General features: G+C 49.7%; 1 protein-coding gene across 2 annotated transcripts in view; it reads right to left on the bottom strand.

Moving 5' to 3' along the window:
- The window catches only part of LOC105472590 (ATP binding cassette subfamily G member 1), a 76,366-nt gene that overhangs the window by 37,739 nt on the left and 24,203 nt on the right, over nt 1-14,424 (bottom strand). The window lies entirely within an intron of this gene.

The raw sequence follows: 14,424 nt of genomic DNA, 5'->3' as shown, positions 1-14,424 counted from the left end.
GGATGGACGGATAGATGGAGGGATGGATGGAGAGGGTGATGGAGTGGACGGATGGAGGGATGGATGGACGGATAGATGGAGGGATGGATGGAGAGGCTGATGGAGTGGACGGATGGAGGGATGGATGGACGGATAGATGGAGGGATGGATGGAGAGGGTGATGGAGTGGACGGATGGAGGGATGGATGGACGGATAGATGGAGGGATGGATGGAGAGGCTGATGGAGTGGACGGATGGAGGGATGGATGGACGGATAGATGGAGGGATGGATGGAGAGGGTGATGGAATGGATGGATGGAGGGATGCAAGGAGGGATGGATGGAGTGGATGGAGATATGGGTGTTTCCAAACTTCAACCGGGTACACTAGGAACATGTTCAAGGCAACCCCCAACTGCAAATCCCAGAGTGAGTTTCAGGAGTGCAGCACTGGGGACTCGGGGTGTGGTGAACTCTGGATGGAGAGAGGGATGCATTGAGGGATGGAGGGAGGGATGGAGGAAGATATGGAGGGAGGGATGGGGGGATATGGAAGGAGGGATGGAGGGAGGGGTGGAGGAAGGATAGAGGAAGATATGAAGGGAGGGATGGAGAGAGAAATAGATGGAGAGATAAAGGGAGGGATGGGGGATGGGTGGAGGGAAGAATTAATGGAGGAACAGATAGAGTGATGGTTGGAGAGGCTGATGGAGTAGATGGGGAAATGGGAGGAAGGATGGATGGAGTAAGTGGAGGGATGAGTGGAGGGATGGATGGAGAGGCTGATGGAGTGGATGGGGAAATAGGTGGAAGGATGGAGGGAGTGGATGAAGGGGTGAGTGGAGGGATGAGTGGAGGGGAGGATTAATGGAGGGATGGATGGAGGGAAGGATCTTCACGAAGCCTCACTCTGTTCCTGAAGAACATCTTTTCTAGCACAGGCCTTACGGTGCAGGGGGATCTCCTGGGACTGTGCATGCAGTTCAGTGTCCAGTGTAAGCACATCTTCAAGTATGACATTCTTCTTTGCCACACATTTCAATACATTCTGATTTCTGGAATATTTCATCCACTGTGGAAGGCGGTAAGCATCATGCAAATGTGTCCAAAGTAAGGAGGCTGGCTGGAGTCTGGAGCTCTCAGCATGGTCCTTCCCCAGGGTCACTGCCGTGCCCTACACAGCTGTCTCAGCAATATGCTTTAGGACAAGAACGCTTCAGGTGGAGGGGTGATGGCCCCCAGCATGTCCACTCCCACTGCCAAATGAGCTCCAAGTACATCCTGCTAATGCTGTTTGTATTCACCAGTCCTGTATCTTTATTATAGGACCAGGCAATGGGAAGAAAAACTCAGGCCAGATGCTGCAGAGGCTGCGGGTGCCATGGATATTCTACATAGACTCCAGCCCAGCTGGGTTCCCAAAAAGTTGTCTGCACATTGATTGACTGGAATCTCCTGGGGAGCTCTGAGAAACACTTCTGATGGAACGAGCCTGGGGCATGACCCAGGTGATTCCAGTGGGCCCTGAAGTTTCCAAATGGGCTCTAGAGTTCTGCCTCTAATTAGCTGTGTGACCTTGGGCAAGTTCCTTGAGTTTTTAAAATGTGTTTTCTTCATCTGGTAATGGGCACGAATGAGTACTTAACCTTAAGGGCGTCTGTGAAGACCAAACAAGAGAATGTGTGTGAAATGTCTCATATTGAGCTCGGCCTATAGCAAGTGTTTAATAAACACTGGCTGCTGGAGTTGCAATTAGAGACAAAATATCACAACAAAAGGCATGCTGGAAAATGCAAGCAATGTGAGAATGATGGCAAGAGAGGTCTCTCTTCATTTCAAGGAGTGACAGCTGCGCGGACACAGCCACGTGAATTAAGAATCCTGACTGGGTCCTGGAGCCTGGGGAGGGCACGCACTCCCACCAAGGAGAGTGGACCTAAGGCTTAACATTGCAGACCCGGATCCTTAAGCTCGTGATCATTTCTGAAGAGCCAGAGCCTGTTCCTGTAATGCTCCCAGATCCCTCTGAACGCAAAGAAGCCGTCAGTCTCTGGGAGGAGCAGAAAGGGCTGCCTGGTGGGAACCCTGTCCCCAGCACGCTGAGAGCTGACCTGTGCCTGTAAAAACTGTGAAAACTGCTTTCTCTTCATGGGTCGGTGTCCCAGAGAATGCAGACGGGATATTTGTTGTGACATTATTTCTCATCACCCAGGCACACAGGTGACCTGGAGCCACAGCCATCTGTAGCCAGTACACCCAGCCAGGGTGTGGATACTCCGGGTACTCTGGATACTCTGGCAGGAAGGTGTGAGTAGGGACCAGGTGCAGACACCACAGTCTGGCCAAGAGAATGGTGGTACAGACAAGCCTCTCCTGACCATGCCCCGGAGCCCCATCAGAGAGGGCCCACCCTCTGTAGACTCGGCAGCTGCTGGAAGACCACTTCCTGGCGGGAGGGCAGGCAGGTAAGTGTTCTGCCTGTTACACTGCTAGCATCTTTCTTGTATGGGAAACCACTTTATGGGGCCTTTCAGGGTTAAGCCCTGTGCCTGTGTAATTAATCTGCCTAAATGATGGCAGCAGCCCTAAGAGGGAGGTATATCACACGCAGGTTTCACAAGACGGGGAGGCTTGGGAAGGCTACAGGGCTCACCCAGAGACCCCTCGAAAGAAAGTGTGCACACCTGGATCCAAGTCAAGGCACCAGACTCCCAGTGGCTCCCCCCAATGGCTGCTACTGCTCTAGGGGCCCCCTGGCTCCAGCTGGATCACCTTGGGGACACAGAGATGGGCTAGAAAACAAAGTGGACATTTGTCTAATAACAAAAGTTCCCAAAGACTACACTATCAACCATAGCCCCATTCTCTGCAGAACTCACCAGTTAAGAAGGAGAAGGGCTCGGGGCGCTGTTCCCCGGGAGCCCGAGAGGCTGCAGCAGGAGAACTGGAGAGATTTTCATTGAAAGTAGGGCCACGTCCCCTCTAAACAGGTGGGGCGCTTGAGCATGGATTAAAGGGAAAGTCAACACACATAAAACCAGAAAAACAATGAGTGTGGTCTCTGAGAGCTGCTCTGTGATTTCTGTAAAAACATCCCAGCCCCAAGTGGGGAAGAGAAGAGCTCACAGCTGAAATTCTCACTGGCATTTCCTCCTGCCTATTACAACTGAAGGGGCCCTCAGACAGTGCATCTGCCCTGTACACACAGTGTGCGCACACACACCATGATACACACCCATGCCATGCACACACCATGTGCACATAGGCACATGTGCATGCACACACACCCACACATGGACACGTGTGCACTCACACTATGCACTCACACATACACATCCACCCATACACACACATGTACATCACGTGCACACACACCATGCATGCACAATCATGCTGACACGGACACACCATGTACACACATCCTGTGTGCACGCACACACCCCCTGCACACCACACCCCACAGGCTGACTAGTTCATCAGATCACTAGCAACAGGGCCCTGCCCCTGCGCAGGTACTGAAATATAACTGGAAATCATTTACATCTGCCTGTCAGGCATGAAGCATTTTCCATCCCTGCGGTATTTTTATACTTCTAAAAGCAGAATTGGTCTTTTTCCAGGCTTCTAAACCTGGCTGGAACTATTAAGAATAAAATTCTTCCCATTATTTAAATTATGTCAATAGCATCAATAAGGTTGCCAAATGATCTCCAAGTCTCACATTAACCTCAATCTGAAAACTACAAAGGAGGACCCAGCTTCCCCACCCAAAGCCGTGATTTTTCTCTGGATGCCAACATTGATGGGATGAGCCCAGCTGCGCTGCACTCCCTCCCCTCCCCCTCACTCCCCATTCATCTCAGCCCTGAGCTGAAAGGGGCTCCTTCTCAAACGGACTGTCTTGTTCTCCCAGACCCCTCTTCCTCCCTCCCCAAGAGCAAGCCGAAGGTAGAAAGGACAGAAATCCACATTCTATGACATCCAGTGACATCTTTTTATCCTACTTGTTTCTTCCCCCTAACGCCCAAGGGCCTTCTCATCAACTGCCTCCATTTTCGTGATCATGTGGCAAAGCCATGCACTGATCAATCCTCTTCTTGCTTTTTGCACCTTCTGAAACAGCAAGGGGGCTTTTGTGCCAACCACAAGAACAGGAAGAAGGTCTGGGAAGTTGGGCTTAATAACATCAAAATGGATCTGAAAACACACATGAGGGATTCTAAGTCACAGGGAGCAAGAACTGCTCATAAAATGAAGACAGTATCATTTGCCCACTAGTGTGCAAAGAACAGGCCACCCCTCCCTGCCACCCCTCAGTGAGTGTGGGGCAGGAAGCCCACTCTGGCGCCAGGAGAACAGCTGATTTAATTTGTCAGACTCTGAAAATCTGCCGCTGGATTTCAAACAGATGCTGTGCTCTGAAGTTGACTGGATGACAGGCAAAGCTGCAAGCATCTATGTGGTTTCTCCAAGCATGACTTTAATGGCCTTAACATGGTCACCTGACCACAGCCAAGGATTGTTTTCTTGTGTCATCCTGGTTCTGGGGTCTCCCTCACATTCAGCATTCCTCATCCATCCTTCTGTCCATTTCTCCATCCCTCCGCTGCCCCCAGTCCCTTTCCTTCACCAGCCTCCTCATCTCATGGGTTTCATCCCTGCCCCTAATTCTAAGCAACAGCAGCTGTCTCCTTCCTGTCTGCTCGGATCGGGTATTTTGAACTGTGCTATGCACAGGTCAGCATCCCACAGTGATGGGAGTAATCACATCAATAAATATCGCGCAAAGGGAGTAGTGACACCAATAAATATCACCAAAATGATGTTCAGTCTCCCTTAGGCACCCCAAGGAGGCACACACGACCTCCTCACTTCCCTATAATCCCAACAGTAACAGCTGGCAGGTCCATTGATCTCATCCCCAATCCTACAGAGGGTCCCCTGACGCTCCTTCAAAGCCAAGTTACCCTGCAGACAAGGGGTGCAGTGGCACGGTGACATCAGGGGTCCCTCAGGAACCTGGCAGGCAGAAAGGACAGAAATCCATATTCACCTGCCGTTTCCCTTTAGGGTTCCCTAGGAACCAGAGTGTCACGGGGGTCACAACAGGCCTTCCAAGACCCTCTCTCTCTAGGAGGGGCTGCTTGCCTGGGGGTCCAATGGCATCGTGACTGCCTCTGCCAGATGGATCTGGCCAATAAAGTCGTTTCTCCATACCAAGATCCAAAGCGGCTCTTGACAGACGTTTCAGGAGAGAGGCAGAACCCACATGATGGAATGCACATTCTTCTGTGCCTTGCTGAACTGTACCAAGCAGGGTCCTAGCTTCCCCTCAAACCACATGATGGCTGGGATGATCCCCCCACCGACACCGGTGCTGGCTCATCTCTGGTCTTGTTCCCTGAGCTGCTCTGGGCATCCGCCTTAGCCGCGGCTGTTACTGACCAGGTCTTTATGTTTCTGCCCTTTACCCCAGCTCTGCCAACTTCCTGCATCTTCGGCTGAAAGGATCCTCTCTAGATGCGGGCCCAGGCAGGTGCCATCCCTGGGAACAGCCTTTGTCCCACCAGCTGCTCCAAGGCTGGCAATCTGGATCTTAGACACCTCGCCCACTGCATCCCGAAGCTCTGACCACGTCCGTCCCTGCGCGTTAACGTGGCATCCGGGCGTGCCGGGGCTGGGAAGGTGAGTCTCCTGCCAGGTGCTCTGCGGAACACACAGGCGGCAGCTGCTGTCACGAAACTTCTTTCCACTGCTATCCTCAAGCAGCAGCTTCCCCAGCACCAGAACCTCACTCACCCCAACAGCACCTGGACTGATGACGTCAGGGAGGAGGGCTTCCCTCTGCTGGCTTTCCTAAACCTGCTGTCAACGGGGGTTAAAATCCAAGTGGGGAACCCTCAAAACGCCAAACCCCAGAGGTGGTTGCTCGGGAAGTAGGAGGGAAGGCCGGGCAACGGGAGGGTGACCCCTGACCTGCAGTCACCGGGCCAGGAAGGTGCCGCTTGTCCTTCCAAACACCTTTTCTGTGATTGAAGGTTTATTTGGGACACATCTCCAAACTGAATGACATCAGAGTCACCCCCACTAAAGAAAAATCATAGTCCAAAGCCAACCAGAAGCCAGAGACCCTCCAAAGCTGCCACGGCTGAGTCTCCAACAGGACAACGAAGGAAGAGTCCCTGACCAGCCCCAGCTGCCCAGCGGCCCTGGCTTTGTGTTTCTCGGTGCTCTCAGGCATCCCAGCCCCACACGCCGGCTCGCACTCGGCCCAGCCCCACACGCCGGCTCGCACTCGGCCCAGCCCCACACGCCGGCTCGCACTCGGCCCAGCCATACACAGACAGGAAGGAGCTGGGTTCTGCTTAAAGACAGCCATTACTGCTGCTCTAATATATCAAATTACTCTCCTCCCAAACCCAAATTCAAACTCTGAAAGAAAAAGGAAAAACAAGCAGAGATCCAGCACAGGCACAATGGTAGGTGCAGGGAGATCTGGAAAGCTTCCAGAAGCAGGAGTTAGCTGACAACCGCGAGGTCTTATCGCTATCCCTGAACATTTACATTACTGAGATTTCTGGAGAGGATGGCGGCCAACAGCGCCTTCTCGTCCAGGCGATGGCACAGAGCTGGAGATGCTCTCATCAAACACTTGACCCCTTGCAACGCCACATCCAAGAAGCATTGTGGGGAGAACTTCAGAGGCAGCGGTTCCATTTCCACTACTGGGGTTTCCAGCAACCCAGTGGCATGGCCAAGGTGGCCACCAAGCAGAAGGATGACTCTGAACCCAGCTTCCTGAGCTTCCCTGGTCCTTTCCGATTCAACGGACACTGAGAGAATGCCACATGCAAGCCTTGGGCCTCGGCTCTGCACTTGTCTTGTAAAGCAAAGCAAGGACTCTGCACCCACGCATGACTTGGGAGGCCCTCCCATGCCCAAGGCCAGTGCTGGCGTGGCCTGCTTGGGAACAGTAGGGGCTCCAGTGGATTGTGACAGTCTGCCAGCTCTCTCTAGGTGGGCCCCCACTGTCTCCCTCCAGGACTGACTGTGCCTAGGCCTGGGCTTCAAGGCCATCTTTCCACAACTGGGCCCTTTCAGACCCGTCTCCCATTCCCCCCGCCTCGCCTCCACTTCCCCACACCAGGCTGGTCTGGTCAGGGTCTCCCAAACATGCACTGGCCACTGCCATTTGTCCCATTGAGAAGGACTACCCTATTCTCATCCCAACCTTGTCCTGCCCGCTCATCAAGCCAGTTTTGTGGCCCCAAGAAGCAAGTAAACTTCACAGGGTGGCTGGCCACAGCTCAAATCCTACCTCAAGTCCTTAGTCATCTTTGGACTTAAGGCAACTTAGCATATCTCGCTGAGCCTCTGTTATCTCATTTGTAAACTGGGGTAACAATACATACCTCCTTCCACCCGGCATTGCTGGGGAGACAAAATGAGATTAGGGCTGTGAAGCATTTGCCACCTGGTTGGGCCTCCATGAACACAGGCCCTCCCTTTCCTGTCCAAACCTAAAGCAAACCTCCTTCCTCCAAGCACCAGGGCCACTCACATCTATTTGTTCAATTTGCAGACTCATCATTTTACCATCAGGAGAGTCAAAGCAGTAGGGCCTGGAGGCAAACTAGTCAGGTCCGAATCCTGCTTCCCTCTGGGTAGGTCACCGACGTGGGCCTCTGTTACCCAGAGGAGACAGTGACAGCCCGAGCTCCTCACAGGGCTACGGTCAGGCAAGTTCATGTCTGCTGGGCGCTGAGCTGCCCCTGTGTTCGTTTCTGTCGTTGCCCTTGTGTTGTGATCCCTGTCGTTCCTGCCAGCAATGCCACTTAGTGCTGCTGTTGCTTCCCTTCATGTGTCTGGTGCATCTCTCCCAAGCTGATCCCTCCGGGGTCTGGGGACCACCTTACTATACCCTGCACACACCCCTTGTTAGGCTCCTGACCCAGCCTCCATCCCAGCAGCACAGCATGCCAGGGAGGAAAGGGGTAAGTGCAAGAGAGACAAAGCACGTTTGTGTTATGTTCCAATCAGTGAAAATGAGACTCAGGAATAGCCCACATGGAGGGTACCGCCTCCCAGGTTCACGCCATTCTCCTGCCTCAGCCTCCCGAGTAGCTGGGAATATAGGTGCCCGCCACCACGCCTGGCTAATTTTTTTTTGTACTTTTAGTAGAGACAGGGTTTCACCCTGTTAGCCAGGATGGTCTCAATCTCCTGACCTCGTGATCTGCCCGCTTCGGCCTCCCAAAGTGCTGGGATTACAGGTGTGAGCCACCGCGCCCGGCCTTTTTTTTTCTTTTTTTTTTTTTTTTGAGATGGAGTCTCGCTCTGTCGCCCAGGCTAGAGCGCAGTGGCACCATCTCGGCTCACTGCAACCTCCACCTCCCAGGTTCAAGTGATTCTCCTGCCTCAGCCTCCCAAGTAGCTGGAACTACAGGTGCGCACCACCATGCCTGGCTAATTTTTGTATTTTCACTAGAGACGGGGTTTCATCATGCTGGCCAGGCTGGTCTCAAACTCCTGACCTGGTGATCTGCCTGCCTCAGCCTCCCAAAGTGCCAGGATTACAGGCGTGAGCCACCGTGCCTGGCCCTCCCTCTCACTTCTTTACAGCTCCATACCGTCTTTTTACTGTTTAGATTTCAAACTGCCTTACATTTACAAAATGATGATGCTGATGATGACAATAGCTGATGCTTATATTGATCCACTATGCCTCAGGCACGATTCTAAGCTTTCGCATACATTAACTCACTTAATTCTCAATACATAACTCAGTTAATTCTCACCAGAACCCTGCAAGGTCCATATTTCAATACACCCAGATGAGAAAATTGAGGCACCAAAAACCTAAAATAACCTTCCCCAAGAACCATAGCTAGTAAGCAAAATTGAAACTGACCAGAAACAACCTAAACTGAGTGGTCTGGCTCCAGAGTCCACACACAACATGACACTTACTCTCTGTGCAGATCACTTGCTTGTGAGATGCGAGGAAGAAAAACAAATGAATAAATCAATGAAAAATAAATGTGCCCACAAGCCAGCCAAGCGGTAATCTCAGCAAATCTCAGCAACGCTCCGCAGGCCCGGTGCCCCTCCCTCATCCCAGTCCCCGGCCTTCACCAGATGTCCCCACTCTCTTGAATGGTATTATATCCTTGTTTTTCTCTATCTTGCACCACATTCATATTTATCCTTTAACAATTTTGGTGACTTCTGAATGCTTTGAAGTTTTTAGAAATGGCATCACATGGCATGTGTTCTAGGAATTGCTTTTTCTCCCTCCACATTATCTTGTCCATTAGATCTGTTCTTGTTGATGCCTGTAATTGTGCTTCATTCATTTTCTGGGCTCTGTAATATTCCACTGTGGGACCCATCACAGTTTGTTTCTTTACTTTTCTTTTTTCCATTTTTTTATTTTTGAGACCGGCCTCGCTCTGTCACCCAGGCCAGAGTGCAGTGGTACAATCATGGCTCACTGCAACCTCAATCTCTGTGGCTCAAAAAATCCTCCCTCAGCCTCCCAAGTAGCTGGGACTACAGATTGCACCACCACGCCCAGGTGGTTCTTAAAAAATTTTTTAATGTTTTTTATTTTGTAGAGGCAGAGGGTTTCGCCATGTTGCCCAGGCTGCTCTCGAACTCCTGGGCTCAAACAATTCACCCGCTTCAGCCTCCTAAAGTTCTGGGATTACAGGCGTGAGCCACCGCACCTACCCGGCTTACTCACTCTTCTTTCAATGAACATTTGGGCCATATCCAGTCTTGTTATAAACAGTGCTGCTGAGAGCGCTGTATTCAGGTCGAAGTGAAAGTGCTGGGCCACGGAGGGTGCCCATCTTCAACTCAGCTTCATGAAGCCAAACGACATCTGTGGCAGCTGCCCCTGCACCCCCACAGGTGGTGTCTCACAGTCTTCCTTGCTCCAGGGTTATCTAGGTTAGGTAGAACTGCACTTCTCTTCACTTCTCTCCACCACCGCTGTCTGGACAGAGCCCCAGGAATCCTGCAACAGACACCTCTCCACTCTCACGCCCATCCTCTATTGCAGCCCCTCAGCAACTACTGTCTTTCCAGATTTTACAGAGGAACTGGCTGGGGGATAAATCAGATGATGATGGAGATCATGACAATCTTACTGCAGCTTAAACAGGTTTTACAAATAAGCAGAAAGAAACCTAATCTTCTTTATCCTCCTCTCTATGCTTCCTACCACTTTTCTTTTTCAAAATGGTGCTCTCTCATGCCCATCTTTGCTTCCTTTTCTTTTGTATAATATTAGTGGCCTCAGGTTGCCACAAGAAAATACCACAAAATGTGCTGTCTCACCATTCTGGGGGCAGAAGTTCGAAATCGAAGTGTCTGCAGGGCCACACACCCTCTGGAGGCTCCAGGGGAGGGTCCTTCCTTGCGTCTCCCAGCTCTTGCTGGCCCCAGGCATCCATGGACTGTGGCTGTGTCACTCCAATAGCTGCCTCCATCTTCATGGGGCTGTCTCCCCCACATGTCTCTGTCTCCTCTCTCCTGCATCCCTGTGACTTTTTCTCCTCTTCTTCTCTTGTAAGAACATGTCCTTGGATTTTGAATCCATCCTAATCCAGGGTGGCCCCATCTGGAGATCCTTAACTTGATCACCTCTATCTGATAAGATCCTTTTCCTGAATAAGGTCACACTTACAGGTTCTGAGAGTTGGGACATGTATGTACCATTTTGGAGGGTTACCATCAACCCACTACATCGTAGTCACCATTCTAGTCCAAGATCTGCACCCAAATGCTTCCCAGAAAGTCTATGTCCAACACGGCCCATCACCATACTCTCCCATTACCTAAATTCTAAACACCACACCCACTCAGTTCTCCACCAACTGCATTTGTGCTCCCGGGTTCTGCCCCTCCTTGTGGCCTTTCCCAAAGCCGGTGATTTCTCCAGAGATTCTCAACTCTCCTCCAATTCCTATAACCCTTCTCTGGGCATTATTCACTGTCTTAGAGAACCGCTGCCGGATAGTGAGGGCTCCTTGTGTCCCTGTCAATTATAAACTCATTGAGGGACATGTTCTCTTTACCTTTTCCTCCCGAAGATGGAGCAAAAATACTTTGCTTATAACAGATAATAAAAGTTTGCTGAATGAAGAAAAGATGCTTTTTCCCCATAATGAAAATAGAAAAAAGAATTTCAAATATCTTTATCCTGAAAATTCCTCAGAGAAAGACACAAACTCACCAAGAAACAGAAAGAGGATCAGCTAGAAACTGTTTCTCGGAAGTCTATAATAGTTCATATATCTTACCTTAGACAGTCACGTCTAACTTGAAGTAAAACAAAGTTTCTTTAGAAGAGTTTTAAAATCGCAGTCAAATTCTAGTCTTGTGGCTTCATTTTAATTGTGGGATTTTTTTTTTTCCTTTTAAAAACTTATCCCAGTCTGGTTACCTGAGACTTTTTAATTGATGATGGAATCAAACCTTCTTGCTCAGAACAAAATAAAAACAGGCATATAATATTCAAATTTAGATGTGGCAGTACCAGAATTTAATCTCAAAAACTGGTTTATTTTAAACTAAAAAATCTCAGCCTGGGCCTTAGGTTTCTAATCTATAAAATGTGGAATGTGGACTATATGAATCTTTAAGGTCTTTTCCTGACTTAAAAAGTGCTCTTATTAAAATATAATCACACATGTATGCCTTTATGTATAGAAGCATAAATATATACATATTCATATATATACACATACACCATTCTATCCTGAAATTATATTTGTTACTTTCTGAAAGGTAAAATGATGAAGAAACTTAAAAGCTCATGAAATGATATTCCATCCCTTTACGTCAGTGAGGAAAAACTGGAACTGAGAATCTCTTTCTCTTAGCCATCAGAGCAAAGCAGCATTATTTATTATTTTTGCACATGAACTGAGATTATTTTATGAAAATATTTAATAACAGGTAAATTATTAGAACAGCATTATTGTTTTGCCAGTATCTTAAAGAGTGACAAATATCTCCATCATCTTTCCTTTTCAAAGCTATCCTATATCCAATAGCAACTATCATTCCTCCTGAGAAATGGCTTTATGTCTACAGCCTCTGTAAAAACTGGTGCATTTATTCTTCTAAATGTTTTGATGGCAAATTCAGGCACTGCCCCGTTCTGCAAATCCAAAAGCTGGCATCTGTAGCTTAAATGAGTTCCCCAGATGTCAGTGTGGATGGGTGGAGAAGAGACCTCCCTCCCCGTACTCATCAGCTGGCTCTTGCCACCTGCCCGGAGTCACCGCTCCCTCCCTCTCCGTGTCCCCTGCCTGCCCCCACCTCTCTAGGATACTCCCGGGGCTGCTGTTCTTGATCGAATTCCAGGCCATTCCGAGGGAGAAAGGAAGCCGGCCATGTGGTCTTGTGCTGCTGAGTCAGCACTTTCTGCTGCCTGGTGCCCCATCCCTCCTCGTCGGAGTTGCACCAAGATGCTTAGCTGTGCAGATGATTTTCAGAAAGGGTGGCTCTCAGGAATAGATAGGGAAATACTGCCCCAATTCTCCTGGTCTCATCTCGGCCGTGAGCTGGGCTCTCTTCTCTGTTTCTGATGCCACTAATGTTTGCAGAGCCAGCCTTCTGGGCCATTCCCTGCCTCCCTTACACCACATGGGAACCCAGCTCAGTCCTGTCTCTCCTGTGCCCTCTGTCCTTCTTCTTCCTGTCCCCGTGGTTGGCCAGAGAGGCCATCACGTCTGCGCTGGATTGCAGGATGTGTGGCCGCACCCATCTTCCAAGAACAACGACAGCACCCACCCTCCAAGAACGCTTCACTGGGGTTAAGATGTTGTTTGGGGTTAAGCTGGGCTTAAGATGCTGCTTTTTTAAACTTCATAATCCTTGTATCTGGACTGAACGCCTAAACCAGTTGGAGAAGAATGTAATTTTCTGGTTCCTGAATAATTTTTGTAACTACAAAACCCACAACCCAACAGGTTCCTTATAGATTAGACCTATATGCGAGCCAGTGGAGACGCTCGTCCTTCCAAGTAAATCCTGTTTTCTTTGGCTCTTCCATCTGTGGCTTTTCAGAAGTCCTCGGATTCAGAAGTTCACGTCACCCTATTCACTCCCTGGTACAAAGCGTGGGGTGTCTAGAGTCACTGGAGAAGCCCCCTGAGGCAGCTCAGGGAACACAAGGTCTGGCAAACACCACTCTTCACTCCAGACACTCAGCTCCCACTGCAGGCCCGAGCCCGTGGAACGTGTGGGGGCAGAGCTGGGACATGACTAGGGAAGGAGGTCCTCTTCCTGGGGGTCACTCTCAGCAGGTGGTGGATTCCCACATCGAGTTATCACTTGTGGTTTCAACTCACCCCCTCCAGGGATGGCTCCAGCCACATCAACAGCCCTCTCTGAAGCTCAGGTTCCATCAGCAAGCTGGGGATTTCATCTGCCTACAGTCGTTCCCTTTGTGGGTATGCCTCTCCCACAGGGAAGGTCACTGTCAGCTCTAAGAGTTTCCCAAGCTTTTTGTGGCTAGGAAATGGATGTCATGAAACAGTCCTGTCCTTGAGTGTCAGTGACAAGGTTTCGCACCTCCCAGCTCATTCTCAGACCACCACCGTCATGTCCCTGTTCCAGGTATAATTTTTAAAATTCACGAATTGTGATCCTTGCAACTAAAATCTGCCATCATTTTAGATGAGGAAAAGCTCAATTTCTTCACCAAAAAAAGAGTGGGGATTGCAGAGTAAGACAAAACTCTAAATTAGACTGTAGGAAATGCAGTGCAGAAGAGAAGCAGCTTTTGAGGTCTTATAGCTTTATCAATTTATATTGGCAAGGCAATGGCTGTGTTAACTGCGTTTCTAATCTGGTCCTGAGAGCTGGCACAGAGGATGGTGGAAATGGACGACCTTCTTCTGTTAGGATCGAGTGTTACTAAATACTGAGAGACGGGCTCAGGCAGGCTCTTGTGAGAACCTTGCACTGGGAGTGGACAAGAGAAGTTTGCCCCTTCTGAATCCCTGTGAGCCCCCATGTCCACTCCTAGGATGCCCTCTCCACCCCCAACTAACCTCACGTTCCAGTCTCTGCAAATAATTCTGTCACTTACAGTGATGTTTTACCAAGAGGCAAGCAATTTAAAAGAATTTTTTTTTGTAAGCCAAAGATAAAGAGGGTTTACAGAAGAGGAAAGAAAATTGCTAGGTTAGATAGAACTGCACTTCTCTTTGCTTCTCTCCATCACCGCTGTCTGGACAGGGCCCCAGGAATCCTGCAACAGACACCTCTCCACTCTCACGCCCATCCTCTATTGCGGCCCCTCAGCAACTACTGTCTTTGCAGAATTTGCAGAGGAACTGGCTGGGGGATAAATCAGATGATGATGGAGATCATGACAATCGTACTGCAGCTTAAACAGGTTTTACAAATAAGCAGAAAGAAACC

The sequence above is a fragment of the Macaca nemestrina genome, chromosome 4, assembly GCF_043159975.1.
Source record: "Macaca nemestrina isolate mMacNem1 chromosome 4, mMacNem.hap1, whole genome shotgun sequence".
NCBI classification, from domain to species: domain Eukaryota; kingdom Metazoa; phylum Chordata; class Mammalia; order Primates; family Cercopithecidae; genus Macaca; species Macaca nemestrina.
This window is presented reverse-complemented; position numbering and strand designations above follow the sequence as displayed.